The sequence below is a fragment of the Pseudorca crassidens genome, chromosome 10 (assembly GCF_039906515.1).
Source record: "Pseudorca crassidens isolate mPseCra1 chromosome 10, mPseCra1.hap1, whole genome shotgun sequence".
NCBI lineage: Eukaryota > Metazoa > Chordata > Mammalia > Artiodactyla > Delphinidae > Pseudorca > Pseudorca crassidens.
Window position 1 is genome coordinate 17,106,990 of NC_090305.1, and position 16,027 is coordinate 17,123,016.

General features: G+C 39.2%; 1 pseudogene; it reads left to right on the forward strand.

Annotated features, from left to right (window-relative positions):
• LOC137232657 (uncharacterized) overlaps positions 1 to 16,027 on the forward strand; it is a 976,682-nt pseudogene that overhangs the window by 58,471 nt on the left and 902,184 nt on the right.

Below are 16,027 nucleotides of genomic sequence, written 5' to 3' on the forward strand. Positions count from 1 at the left end.
TTTCCCTGGGTAACTCGGTCATTTAAATTCCCAAGGCTGTCCCCCCCGCAGGCCACTGGCAGGAAGCAATTGTACGGAGACAAAATTGGTTCTCTGCAGATTGCAGACTTTGGGTTCTGAGTATTATACTTTAGCTCAACTACCTAAACTGATGAATAAAATAAATATTAACTGAGGTTATTTTTAGAAATAAATGTCCTATGGATGCTGTTGATTTGCAGATAGAGGAGACTGTGACTTACAGATAGATCTTTTTATGAAGCTTAAAACTATATTGACAGTAGGAAATGATGACTTGGGGGGGAAATCCTGGAAAATTAAGGATATTTAAAGTTTGAAAACAATTGTAATTGTGAAAATCTGGACACTGAAATAGTAAAAATATTTCAGTTCAGTAGTCTGCAGATCTGGTACTTAATATTGCGCTTACTTAAATTTAAATCACTAGAATAAGATTTAGTTTAGATTGCATGTATCTACACACTGATACACACATACATTCACCTAAACACAATATACAAGGAACCGTGAAAGAATAAACAGGGAAGAAAACGAATGAAAAAGATTGCAAAGTGGTGAATGACAAGTTTTGCGCAAGTTAGGCAAAATATAATACAGGGATATCCTCATTAACAAGTTAATTATGAGTCAAGACCGTATCGCTAGGTTTTTCATTGTTCAAAGGCATGATATCCAGATGCAGAAATAGGAAGATAGCAGAGTAGAATTGAGAAAGAAAACAATGCTTATATAAAAGTTCTGCTCACACTTGCAGCACCTTCTTGCCTTCATCATGATTGGGCACCCTTCCAAGGAAGAATCTAAATGGAAAGTACTTCCAGCTGACTTCTTAAGGCCACAAACCTTAATCACCTTCTGGTGCCCTCACCTTGAAGATCAAAGACTCCCCACGGATTGCCTTTCCCTACTTTTCCTTCTCTGCTGGACCAATTCTGATTCTTTCCAGTCTTGTTCACCCTAGGATATTGTGCTCAAGACTCATTTACATGCTCAACTAATCTTAATTAAAATGTAAGGGAAGATCAGGGCATGATCAGATTCGGTTCTGAATGAACTTGAATAGTTTGGCATCATTTCATAGGATTAGACAGTTCTTGGAACGGCTTCTCTTCCTGACATCGTCTTAGGCTTGCTGTCATTTCTTAATACTCTCATCAACTTCCATGTTTAAGCATTGGCTGAATGTTCTCTTTTAACTTACAGATGATTTTGCTATCTGGAAACTTATGCCCACGTCTTTGACTGCGGGTCAAAATTGCTTTCCTCACAGTCTGATTGGGAGAGTTGTTAAACATTGGAATGTCCTTCTGAGGTGGGCTGTGGAATGTCATGTAAGTTATTAATATTTTTTTCTGAATATGATGGATTTTCAAATGTTGCAGGAATGGCTTGGGCAAGTCTGTGAAATTTCGTTCTTTTTTTATTGAGGTACGATTGACATGTAGCTCCCTTCACGCATTCTCCTCACCCACCCATTCCCAACCACCAGTCTGTTCTCTATGTCTATGAGTTTGTTTTCTTTTTCTTTTTTTAAAGGTTTCACATATAAGTGAGATCATATGGTATTTGTCTTTCTCTGACTTATTTCACTTAGCATAAATGTCCATCCATGCTGTCTCAAATGGCAAGATTTCTTTTTTTAATGGCTAAATAATATTCCATTGTATATATACCACATTTTCTTTATCCATTCATTCACCAATGGCCACTTGTTTCCATATCTTGGCTATTATCAATAATGCTCTGGTGAATATTGGGTTGCATGTATCTTTTCAAATTAGTGTTTTCATTTTCTTCGGATAAATACTCAGAAGTAGAATTGCTGGATCACAAGGCAGTTCTATTCTTAATTTTTTGAAGAAAGTCCATACTGTTTTCCATAGTGACTGCAGCAATTTACATTCCCACAAACAGTGGACAAAGGTTCCTTTTGCTCCACATCTTCACCAACACTTGTTACTTCTTGTCTTTTTGATAATAGCCATCGGACAGGTGTAAGGTGGCATCTCGTGGTTTTGGCTTGTGTTTCCTGATGATTAGTGATGTTGAGCATCTTTTCATGGACCGGCTGGCCATCTGTATGTCTTTAGAAAAATGTCTACTCAGATCTCTGATGTTTCCTTTTAAGCTTGTGAGTCCCAGAGTTGTTGTTGTTGGGCTTTACAGTGTGAGCTCCTTGATTAGTGAAAATATAGAAGGCAAAGAAGTAATTTAATTTAAAAATATTTAAAATCCACCATCTCCATTATGTTCTGTGGTCAAATATACTCAAAGTTAAATGAACTGTTTTAAACTTGGTTATCATGGATTTGATCGCATACGTGGCCAAACTAGATTGATTTCTAAGAATTCGTAATTTATCAAGTAATCTTTAACTCAAATTGGGGAACAATTTGGCTAGATGCAGGCGAAGAAGATAAACATGACCTTGTGTTAATTGCGATGGCCAAGTCATCCTTCAAAACTCATCACTTCTCCTGTGACATCTTGCCAGGCCTCCCCTCCCCACTCTCCAGCTGTTAGTTACTACCTGAGTTGATCCATGTGAAGCAGTAAGCAAAGTGTCTAGGACCATGTAAGTGTGTTCATAAGTGTTAGCTTACACTATTAATATTTTTAATATTTTTATTTTATATTATTTTAATATGTATAAAAGATTTATTTTTATTTTATAATAAAATACTTTCATAAACTCTGTGCTCTTATATGACAGCTTGTACATCATATGTGTATTCAATCAGTCATCCAAAATTTATTGCTTGACTAATGTGTATTAGGCACGGGCACTAGATCCCAGAGATAGATGACTAAGACAAAGATGTCCTTTTGAAAATGATGGTTTACCTCTTATAATAATGTGTTATCCTAGTGTGTTTATGTCTTTTATATTGTGAGTTCATTTGAGGTCAAAACCATGAGAGCCCAAAAAATCATGTCAACTTACCCTGAAATAGTTTAGAATGAGAAGGAGAAATCATCACAAAGTAACCTTGCATTGGTTAAACTTCTTTAATTTTAATTTTAATTAAAAAAATTTTATTAGCACTTAGCACATTATCTGACACATAGAAAACTCTTAATACCCAACTATTATCATCAGGTCATTTATTTTCAATGTTGCTCTCTGAGCGACTTTTCACTGAAAATTACTACTTAGTAAGGAGGCTCTAAAAAGGATAGAGCATCATGCTGATGCTGATCGGCACTGAGTTCTTTTCTCCCAGTTTAACTGAGATATAATTGACCTGTAACATTGTATAAGTCTAAGGTGTACAACGTAATGATTTGATAGATGTACATTTTGCAAAATGATCAGCATAATAAGTTAACATCCATCACCTCACATCGTTAATTTTTTTTTATCTTGTGACAAATTACTTTTAAAACATTATAGTATATTCAGTTCTGGACACATTAGGAATGTTGAGAACTTCAGCATATTGACATTCCTCTTTCTCCTTTAGGAGACCATACTATAGCAACAGTGACCACTGGTATCATCATTACAGTTACTCCCTACTAACAATACCTAGTGTTGTATGGAGCTCCTGCATCTCTTGGCTCATGTGAACCTTAAAACAATTCTATGAGATACGGAGGGCAGCAGAATCATCTGTTATTTTATGGATGTGGGCAACCTTCCCAGATAATGTGAGTGATTTCCTTAAGATCGTGCATCTAGTAAGTCTAGCATCAGGGCTCAAATCCAGGTTTTCTCAGTCAAAGTCCATTGTGTTCACCACTAGATTATTATGGCTGGGATATTACTTGGACAGTTGAAGAAGCTGGGATGGTTTTAATGTGGAAAAGAAAATATATGTGGGGAAGATTATCGCTGTCTTTGCATGTCTGAAAGCCCATTCTGTATCTGGGGTACTAATTAGTCTTACTCTGAAGCTTCTCAGGGTAAAACTTTGAATATTTGTTGCTTATGCCTGCTTTTATTTTGGCTACATAAGGACATTTTTTTTTCTGATATGTAGGGTCACAGGTGAGCAAAACCTACCATGCCCTGTGCACTGGCCTCTGCGCATCTATTTGCCTCATTTCATCAAGTTCTTCCCCATCCCGTTCATGACTCATTGGTCATCTTTTCTACCACAGGACCTTTGCACCTCTAGACCCTCTGCCTCGGTTGCCATTCCACTTTCCCCACAGTTTTGCTTGGCTGAATGTCATGTATCCCTTTGGACTTAGCTTAAAGATGGCTTGCCCAGAGAAGACTTTCCAAAGAGAATGATTGCTGTGTGCCAACTTCACTAAAGAGTCAGGGTCCCTCATGGCAAGCAACAGAAAATGCACTTTAAGCAGAAATGAAGCTTACTGAAAGGATATTGAGAAGTTCATGGGAGAGAGCCTCCATGGGAGGGCTGAAGAAGTAGGCACACAGCTAAAATTTCAAGAACAATGTCCAAAACCATGCCAGAGAACTGGCCCAGAGAGGAATATTTTGCCCCCTGATTTTCCCCCCGAGCACTGGATGCCGTGGTTTGCACTGCTGCCAAGAAATCTGCTTTATTGCAAGTGCTGCCAGCAGTAGTGCTGCTCTGGGAACTCAGCCTTGCAGCCAGCATTGGCCCCCTAAGCTGGACACCTCTGTTGTCATCCTGACCAGTAAAAGCAAATCGAATCCACACCAGTATGTAGCGCCCTTCATCCAGTTGCTCACATGTGAATCCCAGTTTTGCAAGCTTGAATCTAATTCGTGGTGCTGAAGTCACCCTAGCTGCAAAGTTGGCTGGAGAGAGCCGAGTTTCCTAGGTTCTATCTTGGGAAAGTGGGACCCCAAAAGCCAAAAACGACCCAGCTGCATCACGGGTGTTCAAAATGTGCCGGCTGGTCAGAAAACACGGCAAATACCTTCTACACTGAGTCCCAAGGTTCTTGTCTATATTATAGGCCAATCATTCCTACTTCACAGGGTTGTTATAAGGATTAAGGAAGGTAATTTAGGTGAAGCTGCTTAATAAACTGTACAGAGAGATATAAGTATAAAATAATATTGTTCTTTTACTATGATTTATATCTTTGGCCAAAGCATAAAATTGAGTGCTTAACAAGTTGATTAACCTCCAATTCACTTTAGAGGTTTTTAAAATAGGAAGAATATTCTACTTCCCCAAAAGACGTTGTTAAATATTCAGGAGAAATTGCAAAAAAACAACAACTACTTATATCAAAGAGCTGCTCTCATAAATTTATATCATCTCCACATTTTTATTTTGTAATGGAATCATACAAAACGATACCAAGCATAGAAATGGTAGTTTTAAAATTTGGGTGGGTTTTCAGCTACTTTTTGACTTCTTTCTGAATTTTAAGTATTTGTTCTGCTTTAGTTTTTACTCTCGTTTCATCATGAATACAGACCTCTTGTTCCAAAGCAGACAATGGGCTTATTCAACCCTCAACGCCCTCTACATTTGGTTGTTTTGCCATGGCCTTTCAGTGACTCTACTAGAGGGATTATTACTCAGAAAAAAATGTAGCTGTGACAGATGAGTTTTTAGCACAAGTAATAGCAGTTGTGTAAAAGAGGGTGTTAGTGTAAATGGCTATAGCAGTTGCCAGATTTGCATGAACGCTAATGCAGTGGGAATTAGTCACATATTCAGTGAATGCCATTCTGGCTTTCCAGGTAAACCTCCTCTATAGAAGAGGAGAGGTCAATAACAGTGTAATTTCAGAGGAGAAAGAGCCAGACAGGGCTATTTTCTTCTTTGGCAGAAATATTTCTCTGTATACGATCAAGATTTTGAGTTAAGCTACTTGGTTAGCTTTCCCTTTTTGTAAGTATTAAAGTAATATATTGCTAGAAAAATTGAAATGTGACCCAGCTTTAGAGTGCCGAAAATTGGGTTATAATTCTCAGATCGTTTGATTTCTGCCATCTTAAAGTTATATCTTATTCAAGAACGTGGAGAGTTTTAAGATACGTGTTTTCAGATACCTTCTTACTTATGCGATGCTTCATACTAGATTGAACTGCCTCTTGAATTTCCAAATCCCTCATGTTGAATTCCAGGGAATTTCTTCTTAATTTCTTCCTCCACGTCTTCACATATGTGTACACACACTGTCACTCATTTATGTTGAACCTAAATAGGACATTTGTTTCAGGACATTGGAAGTCTGGAATCCTTACATTGTGTTTTGGTAGAGATCTTAGCTTGGAAGTGAAGGCTGCCTTGTAAACGGCATGTAGTCAACAGAGCTTACTGGCGTAAACAGAGCATTCTAGCAAATAGTAAATTCTGGTGACTCAAAATTTATTTTGGTTATCTGACATGTATAAGTATTTATGTGATCTGTGAATATTTTCTAGCTCTTAACATTTCTAACTTCAACTCTCGAAATATGTACTCTACATAATGGAGCTGACTGTTGGTTGGTTCAGGGCCGGGGGCGGGATGAGGTAGACTGAGCAGCAAATGGAATATTCAGTGCTGAAGCTTTTGCCTTAACTGGTGTTGTTGAAAGTAACTTGACACCCTGCCCCCAGCCCCCAGCCAGGCTCCAAGTCTGCAAAGGAGTTCTCAGTGTGGGTGTATTGTGATTGCCTTTTATTTTATTGACTCACTAAATTCTTAGATTACTCTCCACCATGTGATATTGACAGACCATAAAATTCTTATGGAAACTGCTAAGTAGTGACTTATAAAGAATTATCTTGTTAATAAACTCAGCATAGTTTGGAATTCAAGTTTAATTAAAATGGAAAAGTAAATGATTATGTAAAGATTTTTCCTCAGTTAAGCTTGTATACTTTTACTGTCTCTTTGCCTTTTCTCCGAATTCATGGATATTATTTCAAACCGATTTTTGGTAGGTGAATTTTTGCAGAATCTGTTGTAATACCTGTTTTGTTGTTAGCTTTTGATTTAAAGATTTTTTTTTTTTTTAATTAAAAAGGCTGAGAAGGACTTCTGAAGTAGTCTGAGGGAGGTAAAATTGAAAAACAAATCTATGTTATCCAGGGGGTTTAGTTTTTAAGGATGCTGTTTAAAGATAATGATTGTTTATGGACTCTTTAAAGGTGTTTTCTCATAAGAGTTGCCAGATAACAGATTACTTATCTGGGAGTGGTTTGAAAGGCCTTTTGAAATTGCCTGGGTGACAATATTACCTTACAGTACTTAGAAAGCTCCTTTGAAGTTGGTTTTTTATATTGGAAAACCAGAAAATATTTTTCTTTTCTTTTTTTATTAAACAGAAAGTAATACATGGAGTAGAGATTTAGTAAAATGTTGTAGAAGAAATACACTGGTTATTTTTGTGATCGACTTGATTTTCCATCTTTTGGACTTTGTGGGTTACAAGATTTTTCTCAATTTGGATTCTTAGCATCATGTGTGTGCTGTTATTTGCAAATGGTACATCGTCACCAAGTACACACTGTCATGCCTCCAAATCTGAGGCTCTCTTCCCTTTTCTCACCTCTTTTCCTCCAGATACTATTTGGTGCAAAGTCTGTATTGCTGCTCCCAAACATGGTTGTTAAAAGAGCTTTGGGCTGTAGGGCACGAAACATTCCTGCACAACCTTTTTAAAACACAGTCACACTAAAAGAACAGGGTCAATGGAATGGGCTGTTGGGGTCAAGGCTAGAAACTCGCAGAAGCAGATATTGTTGTCTGGGTTGGCGGGAGTTTATGAGAGTCTGAAGTCCAAGCTTATCTGAGCTCACAAAGGAGATTCACGGTCTGTTGCTCTACAAAAGCTATTTAGGCAGGCACTTTTCTTCCCAACTAGCTTTTAAGTGCTCCTGGGGCCCTCCAGCCTGTTCACTTAGGCCTCTTAGATTATGAAGACATAAACCTTAATGATTTTGGAGTCCTAAAGAAAGACATCCTAACCAGAGCATCATCAAAACATGATTCTGCTAACTGAATGAACAAATACATTTTAGGCTATCACAAATTCGCTCGATTCTAGTAGTGGATATAGTAGTTAGTCTCTGTAACACTTGAAGAACATTTATTCTGTTTTGGCATTATAGGATGGTTGATATTGATTATAAATTTGCATTCAGATAGTGGAAACAGTCTCGTGTGATAGATCTAACTTCTGAGAGCGGCAGAAATGATTTTAGTTTTTATGGTTTGACAAAGCACACAAGGCATTTGATGAATACACAGGTTGGTTATTTCAGACATGTTGGAGCTTTTGTCATCCCATAATCCACAGTTATGGAGATTATGCAGCCTTTTCCCCCTTTCAGTTTTTTCTTTCAAAATAAAAATTGTTATTGCAATTATTTTAAATATATTGTCCAATATATTTTAAATATTTCAGTTGCTTTAATCAATGTTTGATATAACATGAATCCAACTCAGAATTCCTTCATGGCAGAATAGAAACAATCATATGAAATTTGTTATAATAGGATTTAACCTGTAGTGTTCTGATTCTCTCTTCCCTTCAATTTTTATCAAGTTTTTAATTGCCTACCAGATGATTTATTTTAGAATTGGCCTACTTTTTTTTTTTACTTTAATGCCTGTGGGCAAATGTAAATTTGTAGCTGAATTAGCAAACCAGGGATCTCTGTATAAGTTAATAACTACAATAGGGAATCAAGTAACTGAGTTCTCTGCTTTCCTAGGTTGGCTGTGTATGTAAGGTGGGTAGAGCTAGGACTGGGAGATAAGGGCGTTTATGGGGGCACAACTGATTTCACATTGTTTTATTAATATAAAAGGAATATATGTTTATTGTAGAAAACACAGAAAAGTATATAAAAGAGAAGGGTGGGCAGAGTCAAGATGGAGTACTAGGAGGATGCGGAATTCGCGTCTCCTCACCACTAGGGCACCTACCAGGCACCGGTGGGGGACCACGGACACCTAAGGGGATGGGAGGAACCTCCAGCGACTGGGTAGGACGGGGGGCGTGGAGGGAGTGAAGGGGGAGGAGAAGTGGAGGCAGGATGGGACTGGCGCCCCTGAGGGGCGGCTGGGGGAGGGGAAGGGATCCCACACCCGAAGAGGGAAATTGGGGAACCACTGGGAGGGCAGAGGATCAAAAGGGAGCGTGGCCAGGTTTCCCCTGCCCACTTGGGGCTGCGGGAGCCTGCTGAGATCCCGGGCCTGATCCTCTGCCCACCAAGGGCCCCTCCAGCTGCATGGGTCCTGAGGGACTGGGAGGGAGGGAAGGGGGAGCAAAAGTAAAGGCCGGAACTCTGGGACCGGCACCCCTGAGGTGTATATAGGAGAAGGGAGGGGTTCCTACAGCAGCAGGACCCACCCTGGTTAGGGGTCCAGTGGCTACGGGGGAGACGGTGGGGGAGGGGCACAAAGGAACGGAAGGGAACAGGGCCCGTGCTCTCCCTGTCCACTTGGGCACCAGGACGCCTGCTGGGCTCCCTGGCCTAATCCTCTGCCCTCGGAGCCTCTCCTGCCACGCAGAGCCCAAGCCCCGCCCCTGCCCCCCCACCCAGGGCCCCACCTCTGCCCTCAGAGATCCCCTCTGAGACCCCTTCCAACGAGCTGGGCCTAAATCCCACACACACACCCTCACGCAGGGCCCTAGGAACTCCACAGTCTGGAGGCCCTCCTTTGCACATGCCGCCTCTCCCCTTACTAGCAAGTGCTAAGCAGAGGCCCCGCCCCACGCTTGAAGAGTCACCCTGCCTAGGCCCCGCCCCCAGGACCTTTTCTGGCTAGTGGGTCCTGAGCCTAGGCCCCGCCCAACGCTCAAACATCACCCCCTCACCCACTTAGGTCCCACCCTTGCTTAAGTTCCACCCCCACCTAAACTCCGCCCCCATAGCCAAGGGTTTTTTTTTTTTAGATTGGGGTTCTGTTTTACCTTGTTGATTCATTATTGTTGATTATTTTATATTTTTATTTTCCCTAAGGAATTTTTGATGGTTCTAATTTTACTTTATTCTTTATACTTTGATACTGTTCGCTCCTTTTGGCTTGTGCCCCCCCCCCCTTTTTTCTGTTGTGGTTTTCTTTGCCTTGTTGCAGTTGTTCAATTATAATTTTATTTTTCCTAATATATTTTTTAACTTGCTAATTTTATCTTGTTTTTTATTCTTTGATATTGTACTGCTCCGTTTTTTCTTTTTTTTAACCGTGCCACGAAGCCTGCGGGATCTTGGTTCCCATGCCGCAGATCAGGCCCGAGCTTCTGTGGTAGGAGCTCCAAGTCCAAACCACTGGACTAACAGAGAACCTCAGACCCCAGAGAATATTAATCAGAGTGAGGCCTCCTGGAGGTCCTCATCTTAGCACCAAGACCCAGCTCTATCCAACTGCCTGCAAACTCCAGTGCTGGATGTCTCAGGACAAACAACCAGTAAGACAGGAATACAGCACCACCCATCAAGGAAACAAACAAACAAACAAAAGGAAATGACAAAAAAATATGTTACAGATGAAGGAGCAAGGTAAAAACCTACAAGATCAAATAAATGAAGAAGAAATAGGCAACCTACCTGAAAAAGAATTCAGAGTAATGATAGTAAAGATGATCCAAAATCTTGAAACAGAATGGAGAAAATACAAGAACTATTTAACAAGAATCTAGAAGAACTAAAGAACAAACAGTGGTGAACAACACAATTACTGAAATTAAAAATACTCTAGAAGGAATCAATAGAATAACTGAGGCAGAAGAATGGATAAGTGAGCTGGAAGATAAAATAGTGGAAATAACTACTGCAAAGCAGAATAAAGAAAAAAGAATGAAAAGAACTGAGGACAGTCTCAGAGACCCCTGGGACAACATTAAACGCACACCAACATTCGAATTATAGGGGTTCCAGAAGAAGAAGAGAAAAAGAAAGGGACTGAGAAAATATTTGAAGAGATTACAGTTGAAAACTTCCCTAATATGGGAAAGGAAATAGTCAATCTAGTCCAGGAAGCACAGAGAGTCCCATACAGGATAAATCCAAGGAGAAACACGCCAAGACACATATTAATCAAACAATCAAAAATTAAACACGAAGAAAAAATATTAAAAGCAACAAGGGAAAAACAACAAATAACTTACAAGGGAACCTCCGTAAGGTTAACAAGCTGATCTTTCAGCAGAAACTCTGCAAGCCAGAAGGGAATGACAGGACATATTTAAAGTGATGAAAGGGAAAAACCTACAACCAAGATTACTCTACGCAGCAAAGATCTCATTCAGATTTGATGGAGAAATTAAAACCTTTACAGATAAGCAAAAGTTAAGAGAATTCAAAACCGCAAAACCAGCTTTACAACAAATGCTAAAGGAAACACAAGAGAAAGAAATGACCTACAAAAACAAACCCAAAACAACTAAAAAATGGTAATAGGAACATACATATCGATAATTACCTTAAATGTAAATGGATTAAATGCTCCAACCAAAAGTCATAGACTGGCTGAATGGATGCGAAAACAAGACCTGTACATATGCTGTCTACAAGAGAACCATTTCAGACCTAGGGACACCTACAGACTGAAAGTGAGGGGATGGAAAAAGATATTCCATGCAAATGGAAATCAAAAGAAAGCTGGAGTAGTAATTCTCATATCACACAAAATAGACTTTAAAATAAAGACTATTACAAGAGACAATGAAGGACACTACGTAATGATCAAGGGATCAATCCAAGAAGAAGATATAACAATTGTAAATATTTATGCACCCAACATAGGAGCACCTCAATATATAAGGCAAATGCTAACAGCCATAAAAGGGGAAATAGACAGTAACACAATCATAGTAGGGGTTTTAACACCCCACTTTCACCAATGGAAAGATCATCCAAAATGAAAATAAATAAGGAAACATAAGCTTTAAATGACACATTAAACAAGATGGACTTAATTGACATTAATAGGACATTCCATCCAAAAACAACAGAATACACTTTCTTCTCAAGTGCTCATGGAACATTCTCCAGGATAGATCATATCTTGGGTCACAAATCAAGCCTTGGTAAATTTAAGAAAATTGAAATCATATCAAGTATCTTTTCCGACCACAACGCTATGAGACTAGATATCAATTACAGGAAAAAAAAAACTGTAAAAAATACAAACACATGGAGGCTAAACAATACGCTACTAAATAACTGTCCTATCGATGGACATTTGGGCTTTAGTTGTGTACCAGATTCTGTCAGTGCCTCACCCTTGACCCTTGGGTCTTTCTTGGTGCTTTCAGCAATTTCCAGATGCTGTCGTCTGCATCTATGCTTGAGGACGTTTCTCCCCACTCCCTGCAGAAAGCTGTGTGGCCAGTGCACAGTGCAGCAGGTTAGGCACACCCATGGGAGTAGCTCTCAACGACATAGCTCTCAATGACTCTTGAGAATTGGGATATAAATCCCTCTGCTCCCTCTGATAATTTCAGTCCCCATAGTTTACCCATGAGGTGGTAATCCAGTGACCCACATAGTGACTGGTTTAATAATACAGTCAATACTCAGTATCCACAAGGGGTTGTTTCCAGGAGCCCCGTGTATCCCAAACCCAGGGATGTTCAAGCCTCTTATATAAAATGACATAGTACAGTAGGTTCTCTGTATTCATGGGCTTTGCATCCCTGGGCTCAACCAACCATAGATGGAAATTTTATGGTTGAATCCATGGATGCAAGACCTTCAAATGTGGAGGGCCGACTGTTCAGTATTCTTTGAAAAAATCCGCGTATAAGTGGACTCCCGCAGTTCAACCCCATTTTCTTCAAGGCTCAATTATATACCCTTTATTGACTGCCTTTCCTTCCATGTAGTACTTCTCCACACCTCTACCAGTCTTCCTGTTTAGTTTTCCTTCTAAGTAACCTTAATCCTCACCTCAGGGTCTACTTCTAGGAGAAGCTAAACTAAGACAGGGTGTCTATTGCTGTGGATATTCTTGAACATGTGTCCTGGTACAAAGAGCAAGTATTTTTCTAGGATTTCTTCCCAAGTAGAATGACTGGATTACAGGGTATGCCTATGTTCAACCTTATTAGATGATGCTGTGTTCTTTTCTAAAAAGTGACCAACACTTATGAGTAGTGAATAAATGTTCCTATCATTTAACACCCTTGCTGAGTTACCTTTGGTATCATGGTGAGCATAAAGCAGTTTGTCATGGTTTTAATTTGTGGTTTTGGATGATTAATTAGATTGTGCATCTTTATATATATTATTGGCCATTTGTATTTCTCTTCTGTAAAGTGCATATTTGTATCTTTTGTCACTTTTTCTTTTGGTCTGTAGTTTCTATTTGTAGGAGCTCTTTATATATTCTAGCTACTAGTGTTTACGTGCTTTAAAGATATCTTCTCCCAGTTTGTGGCTTGTTAGCTCATTTTCTAATGAACACTTTGGATGAACAAATATTAATTTAAAGTAGATTAATTCAGAAGAAAGCATTAAATCTTAAAAAATTAAGTATGATATTACTTGTAGGTTTTTCTTAGATGCCCTTTTAATTGGAATGTTTAGACCATTTTTATTTAATGTAATTATTGATATGATTTGGTTTAAATCTATCATCTTACTTTCTGTTTTTCTTATTTTCTTTCTTCTTCATCTCCCTATTTCCCCTTTTCCTCCTCTTCCTCTTGTCTTGTCATATTCAATACTTCATACATAGAACCAGAAATCCAATACATTAAAATTTAAGTGTTTTTATTACGTGGACAAGTAGAGGATTCCTTTCTATCCAGGATTGCCAGCTGTGGAGTACATATCTAGAATAAAGTGTTTCTGACAGAATGGATTTGGACATCACTCGTATCATGAAAAGTATGGAGTGTGAGTTTGTAACACTGAGCCACATCCAGTGGGTGACATTGTTTGCTGATAAGGTGGCTCTTGAAATGACACAGACCCAGACAAATTTGCTAGAAAACACCAAACAATTGAACATAATACTTACCTTTGAAGACCATGTGAGATAAGTGATGGGCAACATGTAGAAAGTGGAACTTAGAGGGACATCTGTATGTAGTTCATTAGGTTCATGATCAAATCAAGAGTCTCATGCAAGGGACCCAAAGCCATGTCTCAGTTCATTCACCAAATAAAGGGAGACTTGCTTCTCAACTTTCTTATGTTAATCTGCCCGTAAGTTCAACAAAACTCTTTTTTTTTTTTTTTTAAGTAACTGAAGTTACATGAGAAAACTTTATCAGTTAACCTAAGTCTTGCTGCTTTAAACAGCTTAGTGTAGAAGAGTCTTCATAATGTTTATAAAATAACGTTGTGTGAGGTCATTAGAATGGTGTTTGTTTTCTTGCAGCCATTTCTGTGGCAGTTATAGGCTGCTTGATAGGCATTGTGTGGCAACACGTGCTATCATGAGCATATACAAACTTCTGGTCTGTACTTCCTGAAGCAACATTTTACTCTGTGTAGAGATAGTGTGGTATATGCTAGTTCCTGTGATTTTTTTTTTTTTTTTTTTGGTAACGCGGGCCTCTCACTGTTGTGGCCTCTCCCGTTGCAGAGCACAGGCTCCGGACGCGCAGGCTCAGCGGCCATGGCTCACGGGCCCAGCCGCTCCACGGCATGTGGGATCTTCCCGGACCGGGGCACGAACCCGTGTCCCCTGCGTCGGCAGGCGGACTCTCAACCACTGCGCCACCAGGGAAGCCCTCCTGTGATTTTAATAACAGAATTAATACTGTGTGAGACCTGAAATGGGTCTTAGATGTCATCCAACTGCTTCACTTAATAGAAAAATAAATAGGCATGGAGAAATTAAAAATCTTGTTTCAATCATGCTAACTTGGAAATACAGATAGATCACGTAAAGTAGAGCTTTACCCCCAAAATGTATTAGTGGTTGAGTATTGATCTGGCAGAACCATTCACAAAATTGTTTTCTTTTTACTATCAGGTCCTTTAATTCAAAAAGTGACTAAAGTTACAAGAATGAGGAAGGCAGTGTAAGTTTCAGGAGAATATCTATTTCTCAAGTGATGCGTTCAGTGAAAAGTGGTGGGAAGGGAGATAGGAATCATAAATCTAAGCTTAGGAGTGTTATAGCCAATCTCAGTATTTTGAAGGCCAAATCTCATGCATGCATGTCTTTAGGTAGTCCCTGTCAGTGACTGCTTAAGAAAGAGGGGAAGCTTAAAAATAGTTAAAATGGAAAATTTTATATTATGTATATTTTACCACAATTAAAAAAAAAAAGAAATACAAATTAAAAAAAAAAGTAGGCTGTGAATTCACGCCATTTCTTCTAGTTCCTTGGGTAAAAGAGAAGGTAGCCTCTACTGGGTATAACTTCTCTGACTTTCCTGAGGGTTGCTACCAACTCCTGAAGACAGGTATCTCTTTTGAAGGTGGAGCTGAGGGGATCCTTAAAAAAGTTATGGGAAAATAAAAATTGGCCTGGCTGCTGGAGGCTCCCTAATCCTCTTCTTTCCGTCTTGTCAAATGAGGACTTCATTCCTTTTGCTCTGGCCTTGCTGCTGTGAATGACTCATGATTCCATATAAACCTGAATGGATGGTATTTATTCAGTATCTGTTATGTGTGAGGCAATGTACACATTATCACAATTGTTTATCACAATCGTGTGCTGGAGGTGATATTATCCCTACTTTATATACAAGAAAAATGAGGCTCTGAGAGGTAAAATAAACTATTCAGCCTCACATAGGTGGTGTTTTAGAGTTAGAATCCAACTCCAAGTCTCTGTTATTGAAGTTCTCGATCTTTTTACTATAACATGATTACTTCAAATTTTTTATCCCGTTCAAGTTAAGTGAGGGCAAGAATTTAGTACCTTACACTTGGTATATATTTTTGCAAGGGAAATAAGTTTAAGAAAAAGGATTTTGTTTGGCATGAAGTGAGTATTTCATTCATTCGTTAGATTTTTTTGTTTTTTTTAATATTTATTTATTTTTGTGTGTGTTGGGTCTTCGTTTCTGTGCGAGTGCTTTCTCTAGTTGCGGAGAGTGGGGGCCACTCTTCATCGCGGTGCGTGGGACTCTCACTGTCGCAGCCTCTCGTTGTGGAGCACAGACTCCAGACGCACAGGCCCAGTAGCTGTGGCTCACGGGCCTA